This window comes from Bombus pyrosoma, linkage group LG16, assembly GCF_014825855.1.
Source record: "Bombus pyrosoma isolate SC7728 linkage group LG16, ASM1482585v1, whole genome shotgun sequence".
Lineage (NCBI taxonomy): Eukaryota > Metazoa > Arthropoda > Insecta > Hymenoptera > Apidae > Bombus > Bombus pyrosoma.
The window spans coordinates 3,824,055-3,837,391 of NC_057785.1; the positions used below are offsets into that span (position 1 = coordinate 3,824,055).

At 43.0% G+C, this 13,337-nt stretch overlaps 1 protein-coding gene and 1 long non-coding RNA gene across 7 annotated transcripts in view; one reads left to right on the plus strand and one right to left on the minus strand.

Annotated features, from left to right (window-relative positions):
• Nucleotides 1-13,337, plus strand: part of LOC122576376 (alpha-mannosidase 2) — a 174,661-nt gene that overhangs the window by 63,283 nt on the left and 98,041 nt on the right. For 2 of the 5 annotated variants that reach the window (XM_043746570.1, XM_043746567.1), the window contains exons 1-2: nt 4,363-4,494; nt 4,570-4,625. The gene's annotated coding sequence lies outside the window, so the exon portion shown is untranslated. Of the gene's footprint in view, nt 1-4,362; nt 4,495-4,569; nt 4,626-13,029; nt 13,207-13,337 lie in introns of those variants that run through there. The other 3 variants (XM_043746566.1, XM_043746569.1, XM_043746573.1) reach the window with 2 other exon arrangements.
• LOC122576381 lies at nt 1,226-4,248 on the minus strand. Of its 2 annotated transcripts, XR_006319742.1 has the most exons (3): nt 4,098-4,248; nt 1,882-3,282; nt 1,226-1,792 (listed from the first exon to the last, which is right to left on the minus strand). It is a non-coding gene; the product is annotated as an uncharacterized LOC122576381 (long non-coding RNA). The 2 variants fall into 2 exon arrangements; XR_006319741.1 differs by having other exon boundaries at nt 1,226-3,282; nt 4,098-4,247.

A 13,337-nucleotide genomic window follows, 5' to 3' on the forward strand; every position in this document is an offset into this window, starting at 1 on the left:
TTTTCTGAATCGTAGCGAGAATTTTGCGCCTCCCGCTGACGCGCTTTCCTCGCGATCGCGCCTCTCCGCGAACGGTCGTAACATTTTCTGGTCCTTCGAGCCGGATCACGCGTTGAGTGAAAGTGCACACCAGTGACACCCACTTCATACAGTGCCACGTGAATCCGATATAAACAACAACGGACGCGTTACCACTCGAGCGAAGTAAGTAACGCCAAGGGCAGTCATTTTGAAGAGGCATAACTCGGTGGTTGAAGAACGCAACCACGCATCCTCACGTCAACAAACAAAGGGTCTACTTCTGCAAGGAAACGTCTTAGACGCCAGTCGAGACACACACCGTGACGAGCGACATCCGAATACACAACCACGGGTAAGCTCGTTCATTACATTGTCATACGATCCGCTACCAATGGAAGGCGCAGATAAAATTACCTCCTTGCATCGAAAACGAGGCTTCCAAATCGGTCGGTTTACGACCCTATCAATACGACTCGACGAGTACGAACAATCCAACAGACGGAACAAGGCCTCTTTGACGGCGTATAACTCATTGCTCGACGACACGTGGAAGCAGTATAGAGCATTGCAAGATGAGTTAGAAGATTTAGGCGAGCGGAACGACGCGCGCGTTTCCGAGATAACCGATATCTATTACGATCTGGTAGTTCGTTTACACACTCTCATGGACGATGCACCAGCATCATCGTCGTCGAAATCGCCAAGCCGCGATTCGCCCAACGTTGCCGAGCCGACGGCAATTAAATTACCAGAGATTCAGTTACCTACTTTCGACGGTGCCATCGAGAATTGGCATTCTTTCTATGACGCATTCTCGTCCACGATAGATCGAAGCGATCGAATCACTGTCGCACAAAAATTCCACTACTTTCGATCTTCTTTAACCGGAAAGGCCGCGCGAAGCATCCAATCGTTGGACGTTACGGAAATTAATTACCCCATCGCGATTGATATTCTGAAGGACAAATTAGACTGCCACCGTCAAGTCTGCATGCGCCACTGGGACTTGATATTCGAATATCCAAAAATAAACAAGGAGACCCAGAAAATGTTACGACCGTTCGCGGAGAGACGCGATCGCGAGGAAAGCGCGTCAGCGGGAGGCGTAAATTCTCGCTACGATTCAGAAAATCGACGCCGCGAATTAGTCGTTCCTCTGTGTCTGTTAAGATGACAGAGGTGGTTGGTTGAGATTAACACTGAATTAACAGAGTCAACAAAAATTATATATTTGACAATATATATATATATAAACAACAGGATAGTGATGCGCCACAAATTATTTGACAGATAATACAGTTAATTTGGTGTAACGATTCGACTCGACTTTACAATGTATTTTGTATTAGGACGACTTGTAATTCGTCGAAGACGTTAGTGTTTTTGGTTTGGATTCTCGATCGATACTGATTGCCCTTCGATGGGCCCTTTGTGGTTCATGGGGGACGATCCCCACCATGCTCGGGTTACGCCACCGATCACGCCACTGATCACGCCATGATCACGCGTGTCACCTTATGAGTGTTTGAAATAACGAAACGAATCGACGTTTTTCGAACTCCCTGTTTGATGCTGGTCGCTACATTGTATGTGTTGAGCTACTTGAGACGGTTCGCTCGCGATACTGCGATGCCACGAGCGACGGTTAGGAATAGCGGCCTCTGGAAATCCACGTGGCTTAACAACAATTTTATCGAGCGTTCTTGTTGAAGTAATTACTTGAAGAAAGACTCTACATCTTTACTTTTGTATATCCGTGACCTGCACACCGCTGTTACGAAGAGAATAGAATTTAGTGAAACAAAAAAATATTCCAAATAAGCAGAGGTCCATATTATCGTGCCTTTGAATATAAATTACGTTTTGGGTTACAAGGTCTGGAAAGAAAAGAGCTACGAGTAGATTTCTATTGCTGTTTCTTGTAGCCTTCAGCTGGTGCCACAATGTCAACTTTTTGGTAATGTCCTTTGCTATAAATATATAAACCTGCTCGCTATCATAGCTTCTTCTATTGTATTGTGACGTTGTAAGAATGAAGATCTGGATCAGCACGCACTATACTTATACCTTTACTTATTTCAATATATTTTTCTATTACAAATTCGTCCACTCGTTCCTCTATCAGTCAACCTCAACAATACATAAAAAAGAGAAAGAAAATGTATATAATAGTTAGTATAATAATACATATAATAGTGAAACTTTGTGGGATCTGTATATTCATATCCCTTAATCAAAGACCCAGTCCAAGGCTAACATCTATACAGGTTATACTTATACCTGTACTTATTTCAATATATTTTTCTATTACAAATTCATCCACTCGTTCCTCCATCGGTCAACCTGAACACGTTCAAGAGTCTCTTTAGGTTCCATAGTGCAACAAAATCGTTTGTTAAAAAGTTTTATCATATATTATTAATACAATATATTTAGATGTGTTTATCTACCATCGGACATTTTACAACTGTAAATGACAATAGCAGGTTCCTGTCAACTTTAATCACAAACGCGCTGCACGTTCAACGTGCAAAAGTCCCTCCAGGGGTCGTCATAAATCACGATCGAATTTTTCTCTTATCGCGATCCAACCGAACGTAAAATCACGAGATACCAATTAGAGCGGTTCGCAAGATCTTGCGTGGCGATCGATCGAGTTCGCTGGAGATCCCGCAGGGCCAAATCTCAGCCAACTCGAACCTGTACACGCGTAATAATAGCATACGCCGTGGCACGAATCGCAACGATCGCGAAAGGATGTGTGGCTGGCAAAAGGAGTGAGACGAGCAGCCCGGTCACGAGGTGGATCCAGTTTCCATGGATATTGGTTATCGATCGGGCAATCCTGTTTCCTTTATCGCGTGTCCCGCTATAGTGTCGCCGGTATTCCAGCCCCGTGGCTCCTATGAAGTCATAAAGTTGCAACGGGGTAAAGAAACTTTATGCGTGATATTATAATACGTATGTCTCGCATGAATTTGCCCTCTCTCTTCCCTTGCCGGCAGCCAGCGGGTTGCTTTATTGCGTTTATTCTAAATCACCGCACGTGCCCGGAAATCCTGTCCCGTTCACGTATTATATTGCTCGTCCCGACGCTGCTTCATCGTCTGTCGTGTGATCATCCTTGCGGGAAGGAATTTTTCTTCCCTTGCTTTTGCTTTTGGTAGTTTTTTCATGGCAAATTCGTCGATACGATCGTCCTGTTGAGACGAGGCCAAGTTGGCGTTAGACTGTCAGGAGCGTTGGCTTCCACGTTCCTGACTGCAATCATCGATTAGGACGCGGTGTTAATTTTAGAATAGGATGCTGGCTCCCAGTTGTAGCCTACAATTGATTATGACGTTGCAATGGATTGGATGTTACGGTTTTAACGTTATATCGCGTCTGCTACACGGGATGCAGCGTCAGTTTCCCGCGAAGCTGGTTTAGGTCCGCGCTCAATCTCAGTTGAGGTGTCAGGTCTCAGCCTACAGTCTCGCGTCTGAGTTATTGGTTAGGTCGTTGTACGTTCCCGTATTAGTATCACTGGGCGCGTTGCTATTAAAGTGCAATTCGTTGCGATATTAGTATCGGGTTGGACGATTAAAGTTCTACCAGCTCAGATAGGACTCCTTTGCCTACGTTGCAGTTTTGACGCGTTGACGACGTCAGACGCTAATTAACGTCTTTCATTTTGCAACCGTTGGTGACGGGTGAAGCTAACTGCTTAGTTTTCCAAAAAAAAGAAATAATTCGTAAAAAACACTCGCTGTTATTATCGTTATCTGAAAATCCCTTTCGATCAGTTAGCTGATGCTATCTCTTTGAAAATCGCGTACCTAGAACGTGTCGCGAATATACTCGTCGAACATAGAGTATGCGTGGCTGTTACGATAGAGAATGAAGTTGCAACGAAACGACTGTTTCGTTTTCTAATTTTATTACCGACGGTGTCGCGAATTATCAACTAACGTGCGACCTGTCAGGCCCAACCGGTCGGTCGATATCGCGAACCTTAAATGGATTAATAAGGCTCAAGCTGGAGGAGGTTTAATATATCGACTGTTAGTGCAATTTGCCACGTTATTTGCACTTACTGTATACAAGCAAAGTTGATGTTCCGAACACGACGGTTGTAAGATCTCGCTGAGACTGCAGTCTTTCACCCACACGGTACGACGCTCTGTCGATGACTGTCTTAGTATGTTGCTGATAGTCCCCACCAACCGTTGAGTTTCGTCAGTCCATCGTGCCTTATCGGCCAGGGGTTTTCCCTGGCATTTTTCCCTAGCCTCTGAGTCATCAGATTTACAGTCATTCGGAATTTCCCAAAGAAGGAAGAGCTACTGTCCGAGCTATAAATGTATGGCCACTGAAAATCCCAAACAGACGGTGCTCGTCGTAACACGAAATATCGCCATTGCTTCATGACGAGTATACTCGTCCAAAACAAGCAACCGGTTAAATCGGTCAAATTAAAACGCTAACATCAAAGTATTGCATTAAACCAATAAAACCAATTTACGAAAGTTATTCTCCTAATCTAACTTGTTGCTACTATCGTTTCAGGTTTCTTGGACCTTGGCTCTACGCGCGAAACTGTACGCGTCTCCGATCTGAAACAAGTAAGTGCACAATTATTTGTTTTATTTTATCGATATCATCTCCCACCTGAAACCATAACAATAAACTAATTTTATTTCTTAGCTAGTAAAGTAATTGAACGACGTGTAAATATTTCTGGAAAATTGAAATCTTCTCAGATTTCTTCTCTTTTGCTCCGTAAACACGTCGTCCTGTGTTTTATTATAATCGCGCAGCTTCGATCAACTTACTGCCTTGACGAGATATATCGCGCAAACTGCCTTCTCTTTATCCTCTTTACGCTACCAAGGCACTGTCGTCGCTTCTCAGACCTTTTGTTTCTTCGCGCCCAGCCATGGAACGGCGTTCACGATGGATCGCCGCTAAATTACGCGAATAAATTGCGGTCTAACTGTCTTGTACATTGTTTGTCTTCATCCTCGCCCCGGTTTCCACCGCTTCCACCGTTTCCGTGGCCTGGCTCGAGCTTGCGGCACCTTTCAACCGCAACATTATCGCTGCTGGATGGTTCGCTTCCACTGTATCATCGCGTGTCCTCCGTATCTCGCATACGTGCAGCGAATTTGTCTGAAAGATGAATTTATTCAGCCAGGTATTCTTCCTCTATACGCGATAATTCAGCCTTTCGTAAACGAGGCTAATTAACCACGCGTTTTCATCGTTTCAGTGCACGCGATTAACCTTCGCATTTGAAGAAACGAGCGATTTGCTTGTACGAAAGATGACATAACCGACGAAGAACACCGCGAGAAATTGAAAAGAAATGGAAGAAAGAAGGGAAAAAAGTGAGAACTGTCGTAACGTCGTGGCTTCTCTGTGCTTCTTCTCAATTTATGCAGTCGATCAATGTGCTTCCCGAACGATTCAATTACACGTCGCGACCCACCAACAGTTGGCACCTGAAACTTCCCTAACTTGCTACAACTTTTTCCATTCTGCCCGCCCTTGACCCAAATCTCACTAATGGCGTTCTATCGATTCTGGCCACCACCTGCGTTCGTCTTGCAGTTGTTCCATAATTGCGCGGTTGTTTAATACGATACGAGGCACTTGCAAGTAGCAGAATTTATCGTCCACCGACGCATCTGGCCGATAAACTTTTCACTCGACTCATTCGTTGCTGTTTCGCGACGTTCTTATCTCGATGCTGGCGGTTCAAGGCCGTGTCAAAATGGAATCACTCGCGCCAACGCGTGGAAATATTTTCAAATTTCTCGTAGAAAAATTGATCTTCGAAATTCGTTTCACGTCGCTCCTCTTCGTGTCCCAGCAACCACGTCACGTCCACGTTAAACAATACTTTTCCACGGTAATTTAGTCAGAGTGTTATCGATATCGTTGGATGGAACGGGAATTTGGGAAAATTTTATGTCAAATGTTTCGCACGTGCGGATCAATTATCGAGAAAAGAGCGTTGGCTGCGCGTGTTCGGCCGGGAAGTTGCTTGGCGAATTTGTCAGTGCCTGAGCCAGCAGCGGGGAGTTAATTTAACTTGTTCGCAGGATTTCGCGTGCCACGCTGGCGTAATTAAATTTTGAAGCAACGTAAACGAGCAATTACTGCGTCTCGCAGTCGTGTTTTCGACGTGGACCCAACTGCCCGGTGCAATTATTTGCTCGCGATTGATACCGGCCCTCCATCGATGCTTCTCCATCAGCAGCGGAGAATTTCGTCGAAAAACCGCTAAAGGACCTACGAGAGAGTCGCGCCGGCAATACTCAGTCTCCTCTATTTTTCTCTCATTTTAGTAGATTCCTAGTTTCGTGCTGCAGCGTTAACGTTGAAGTTTCATGAGCTTACACACTATAGATATAGAGCGTGAGTCTTCCACTGGAACTTAACACTGGAGCTACCACGCCAGTGAAATTGATTGGTTTTACAATTTTATTTTAAAATTCCCACTTCGTGTTATATTTTTTCCCCGCGATGGTGCAATGACTTTCGCAACGATAACTAAAAGAATAATATAACGAATTTTATTTTGTTTTCCATGTATTCGAACTGAAAATAATTTTGTATCAGGCTACATATACCAATAGCAGTGAAAATGACTGGTACTTGTCCAAGTGTAAAAGGATGCTGCAATCTGTTTATCGAACTCCAATTAACGTGTTCCACAACTTGCCACAGGTTTTTCAAATTTTTACCGCGTATCATTCGATACGACGATATCAGTTATCAGGAAAATTCCGGATCGATCGCTGGATCGCTAGAAATAGCACAGCAGTGAAAATGACTGGTTCTACAATTTTATAAATGTGCCAACCCCCGTTCAGGGATCCCAGATGGATTAACAATAGCAAAAATGTGCTACATAACATGAAATTCCTCCCGTAAGAAGGTAATAAATCAATAAATATACGAATGTTCTATTATTAGGTATTTTTTGAACCAGTGCTCGAATTTGTTTCTGTCATCTTACTTCTTTTTACCGAGATATCAGGATCACGTTTGGTTCTTTAAACGAATGTCTAATATTTTTTCTGAAATTCGGACAAATGGTGAAATTTTGCCTAGAAAAGTATTATGTAATGGGACTGAAAGTGAGTATAATATCTCGCCAAAAAAATAAGATGATAACGAACAGATTACAGCACTGTGTGTTCACTTGGATACTGTGCAACTTTTGTTCGAGACATCGTTTCGTACGGTGAACAACTTGCGACTTAATTTAAGTCGTCGTCGTGTTAGGAGATTCAACCTGTGCAACGATTCCATCTTGAAGTGTTTCAAACACGAAGAAGGTGACGCGGGAAGATGTTCGAGAAGGTGATGGATGCTTTGAAGAACTGTATCTCGAAAAACATCTCTTCTTTCTTTTTTTTTTCCGAACCTATGGAGCTACCGCTGCATCGATTGAAATTTCGTTCTCGCATTGAACATAGTAAAATATCGTTTCATTGTTTCGACGCTGTGTGCATGCCGCTGAGATGACAGTAATAAATGCGAGACGCGATACTCGAGGCACCCTTGAGACCTAGCCTTGAATCATGCGAAGTGGAAAATCCTGTCCTGTCTGAAGTCGATCATCGGACTGTACGATCGCGTACATACAGTCGAACTCAGTCGATAACTCAGAACCTGTATAACTCGAACCTCTGTCTAACTGGAATATCTCAATAAGACTACAATTTTCTCTATTTCTTTGCGCCCTGGCTATGGAAGCCTCCGCAAGTCGGAATAAAATTTACCTTGGAATTATTTCGAATTTAATTGGAATTATTTGCCATCGCCTGTCCACGCGCGTTCTTCGCACCTCTGTTTTAACTGGAATTTAGGATAACCAGACTTCGCTATGGGTCGAAGTTTATGAAAGCGCGCCTGTAGCTACGCTGTGTGTCAGAAGATGCGAGAAAGCAATCGTACGATGTTCGATAGTCCGATTGTTAGGATTTTCTCGCGGAAATAAATGCATAGGAATATTCACATTACGCGTAGCAATGATATTATAATAGTTTCATATTTATTTAATACGGGATGTACGAGATATTCGTAGATACACGTTGCACGCGTCTCACCATCCTTTTTACCACCATGCGTACGGAACAGTTGCATTTTTCTGTTTTTCGAGACGCTGCGCGCGCACATACTTCGACGCACTCGTACTCATATATGTGTGTCACTACTATGCGGCTAATTTAGTGTAGCACACAAAATAACACATATCTGAATGAACGCAAGACGAACACGACGACTACACGTCGTATATACGCGGAAGCTAATCGTTTTTCCTCGGTCGAACGCATGACTGCCATCGTCCGCCGCGTCTTCAACTCGTGCGTTTATGTACGTCGAATAAAACGGGGTCTGGGAAGCTTAAGCAGTTGACTGTTTTCGACGAGTATACTCGTCACGGAGAAATTACAGTATTTTGTGCTACGACGAGTATACTCGTCGTGCATAAAAGGTAGTTACAAATTGCAGTGATAAGTTGAAGAAATAAAACAGTCGTTTCGTTACGAGAAATTACAGTATTTTGTGCTACGACGAGTATACTCGTCGTGCGTAAAAAGTAGTTGCAATTTGCTGTTTAAATTGCGATTTAGCAATTGCAATAAATTGCAGTGATAAGGTGAAGGAATAAAACAGTCGTTTCGTTACAAGAAATTACAGAATTTTGTGCTACGACGAGTATATTCGTCGTGTGTAAAAAGTAGTTACAATTTGCTGTAGTTACAAATTGCAGTGATAAGTTGAAGAAATAAAACAGTCGTTTCGTTACGAGAAATTACAGTATTTTGTGCTACGACGAGTATACTCGTCGTGCGTGAAAGATAGTTGCAATTTGCTGTTTAAATTGCGATTTAGCAATTGCAATAAATTGCAGTGATAAGGTGAAGGAATAAAACAGTCGTTTCGTTACGAGAAATTACAGTATTTTGTGCTATGACGAATATATTCGTCATGTGTAAAAGATAGTTACAATTTGCTGTAGTTAGAAATTGCAGTGATAAGTTGAAGAAATAAAACAGTCGTTTCGTTACAAGAAATTACAGTATTTTGTGCTACGACGAATATATTCGCCGTGCGTGAAAGATAGTTGCAATTTGCTGTTTAAATTGCGATTTAGCAATTGCAATAAATTGCAGTGATAAGGTGAAGAAATAAAACAGTCGTTCCGTTACAAGAGACTTTTGTGCTACGACGAGTATACTCGTCTTCGGTTACTATTCGCGACGCATTTTAGGTACACGGGTTAGGTACATTTCAGGCCTTTCAGGTACATTTTAGCTACATTTTAACATGGCTAAAGTACCAACGCTTCCCGAAAAGGTCAACTTGATCGCGCCTGATCGTACGAACCTTTTCCGTACGTCGAATTTTCCTACGTTAAACCTCTTTCGCTCGAATATTTCGATAAATCGAGACACCCGTAACAATCGAAGCCGATCTTGCCGCGTTCCTCGAGGTTGCCGAGTTACCGACGTTCGCTGTACAGCGAAAACCGAGCGCGCATACCGATGATACGAATATCGTAACACTTTGGTCAAGGCACGCAGAGAGGCTCGCATCCGCATTTTCCACCGATATTTCGTCGCGGAATCCCACTTCGTCGACCACAGTATACCACCTGTTACAGAACACTCTGTATATTACAGCCAAACGACGAAAAGTCGAGCAGCTGGTCAGTCATTCACGCTGTCGGCTCGTGGGACGTTAATTTACACGGCGGAGACGTAAACGTGAGGGTTTGCTCACGTTATTTCGGTCGTTAAAGCAAAACACGTATATAACGTGTCGTTGACAAGCGACTGGACGCGAACCTGCTCTGTTGATACACCGCGAAGAAACCTCGAGAGTTACAGGCAACCGAATCATAGCGCATTTGCGATACGCGAGCGCGATAATCTGTCCTAGAAAATCGGTTGCTCCTCCGCTGTCGACTAATTAATAATATTCGATAATCTTTTTTGCTTTTTTTTTTAAGGGAAGTAAGAGAAATTGCTTGCCTGAAATAAAAAGAATAGAGAGATTTTTGATTGCAATTAATAAGATCGTTGAATCTATTCGAATTCGTTGTTTTTCTCGAAACGCTAAATTCGAGTAGCTCGCGATGAAGTTCGAAATAGGATAATTACTTTACAAGTAAATTAATATAAATTATTTAATTATATAAATTAATAATCAAGTTGGTTAATTTGCAGCGAACCGCGGAGATAGTTTACCGTCGTTGCTTAGAAATTTGGTAGAAGGTAAAAGCTGGCGTTTAATTGTATGAAATACTGGCAGAGAAGGATCGTTGACACGAAACGAAGCGTCCAAGTTACGCAAGCGTCTGGTCGACAGCGAGACGATCACCTGGCCAGTCAGTCAGTCATTCATGCAACGTGCGTAAACGAGCGTCGCGACGCGACCAGGCGTCGACTGCCTGCGTTATTTTTGTCACCGGCAACGCTATTTCCGTTGGGGTAGCACCTAATCGAGTCTACGAAACACGGCTATTTATTCCCGCGCGGAATTAGGTCGAGTCGGTTCTACTCGAACACCAAACAGCATCCCTATTTTCATTTCGCCTTTTCAAATAACGATCATCTGTTAACCAGTTAGCTGTTGCGACCCCTGAAAGCTTCGAAAAGTGTGTACCTGAAACGTGTCGCGAGGAACAAGCGACGACGAGTATACTCGTCGAGCACGGAATGCATGTGACCGTTATAATATAAAATTGAGTTGTAAGGAAATGATTGTTTTATTTTCTCATTCGATTACTCACTCGATGGCTCGTCGTAACGCAGAATATTGTCATTTGTCCGTGACGAGTATACTCGTATAAATATCATTTTGTTGAATTTCGGGCCAGATATTGAAATCACGTACCTAAATCAAATATTACGACGAGAGGCAAAATCAATGACCAGATGATTAGAATTGAATGTACAATTAGCGAGCAGAATTGAAATTATATCCTAGGGAGTTGATTGAGGTTACACGTTTGGACCAGGATTACTGCAATTCAACTTAATTGAATCTATCAAAAATTAGATGCTAGGCAGAGTATGGCATTAGGGTCAGCATTAGATACCAGGGCCAAATTTGGCACCAAATTCGCCCATTATATTCTAGAATTGATGATGGAGACTAGGTATCAGCGATGACTATGTGTCGAACGTCGTATAGTCTATAACCCAGAACAGATTATCGTTTACCAGAACCAGGGTTAAATTGTAGAACCGAACCTAATCCGAAACTCAATCAATCATTAGAGTTGATTATATGGCGTGGCTGCGGATTAGATCTAGAATCAGGTATCAGTAGAATTAGGTGCAGTTGTTGTATTGTAGATTGAATCTTGGCATTCAACTGAAATTGTTTCTAAGCGAAAATGCCCACTGCTAAGAACTATCGTTTAGACCCAGAATTAAACACTGTGATGGAACGTTATTACTGAGATTCGAATTATACCTCGGAAGGAATCGAAATTATAAATAAACATTGGGACTAAATATTCTCGCTAGATCTAGAATTCTACCTTAGAATTATGTAAATCCACCAAAATATCAAATCCCTATCTTTGTTCCTTGTTTGTTCAAAAAATTTACTGACCAGGTACCAAACTGACTTACAGATCCAATTTAGAGCGAACAGATTCCAATCCATTCGAGGATCAAAACACCAATCTCTTTCTCAAAATTCACCAATCGGAATTTTGTCCATTGATTCGTTTTAAAACGTGGCTTAACTTTATTCCCCTAATCATTCCCTTTCCCAAAGCTTATTAAACCAGATGCCAAGTTCTGCTTCGAATTAGGCACACGTTTTGATCCGTCCAACTATCATTCGTATTATCGTATTTCCTCGATATTTATTTCCTTCGTAAAATTCAATAGTTATCGCCTTACCCACATTGAGTGCGGTTTAAATTTCAAGCCATCGTCTTATCCACATTGATTCGTCTTAGAGTGCGGCTCAAATTTCAATCCATCGTCTTGTCCACATTGATTCGTCTTAGAGTGCGGCTCAAATTTCAAGCCATCGTCTTATCCACACTGAATCATCTTAGAGTTCGGCTCAAATTTCAAGCCATCGTCTTATCCACATTGATTCGTCTTAGAGTGCGGCTCAAACTTCAAACCATCGCCTTATCGACACTGAATCATCTTAAAGTGCGGCTCAAATTTCAAGCCATCGTCTTATCCACATTGATTCGTCTTAGAGTGCAGCTCAAATTTCAAGCCATCGTCTTATCCACATTGATCCATGTTAGAGTGCGGCTCAAATTTCAAGCCATCGTCTTATCCACATTGATTCATCTTAAAGTGCGGCTCAAATTTCAAGCCATCCAACAAACTGTATTCCCCTAACTATTCCCTTTCCTAAAGCTTATTAAACCAGATGCCAAGTTCTGCTTCGAATTAGGCACACGACTCGATCCACCCAACTATCATTCGTATTATCAAAACTCGTATTTCCTCGATATTTATCTTTCAACGCTCATCGCCTTATCCACGTTGATCCATCCTAGAGTGCGGCTGAAATTTCAAGCCAGCCACCGAGAAAAATCTCTGTTCCCCTAACCATTCGGTTTCCCAAAATTTATTGACCAGAAGCCAAAGCTTCAAAGAAGCTGCTCGCAGACTCAGCTTAGAATTAGACGAATTAGACTGGGATTTCAGTGTACCCGAACGATCGAGAAACCTATTACTCCAACAGTTATTCTCATTTCCAACGATTCGCTAATAAACTCTCTCCCCTCGATGGCTGGTGTAGTGTGTGGCATGGCGTCGGCAGGGTCTCCGCGGCACGCAGTGTATATTTGATGCGGAGTGTATATTTCATCGGTCGGAAGAAGCGTTCGATTAAGCGTACTGTCGGTGTGCGTAGTCGCGTCGCTGAGCCGAGCGCTTGCCAGCTACAAGCGGGACAGACGGGGCGAGAAGACGCGATTACGCACAAACTAAACGCAGTCTGGCTGTGCACGTCGGTGTCGTAGCTCGGTGTTAGTTGGCCAGATTCGTAGGTAGGTTGTCTGGCCGATGGCCTTTCGACCCGAGTGCAGTTTCGCTCGCGAGCTGCGTCTCGTTCGTCGCCCGTGTGCCTGTAGTGTCAAGCCCATCTTCCAGTCTCGTTCTTCCGATCTGTGGCTGCATCTCGTCCTTCTTCAAGGTACACTTGCATGCAACCTGCTACATCTACGCTCTCCTCTTCTTCTTCCATCGATTTCTCCATATTTTTCCCACCCTCCAATATCTTTCCCACCGTAAGTTTCGCTACAGCGTCGAGTATTTCGAACAGCG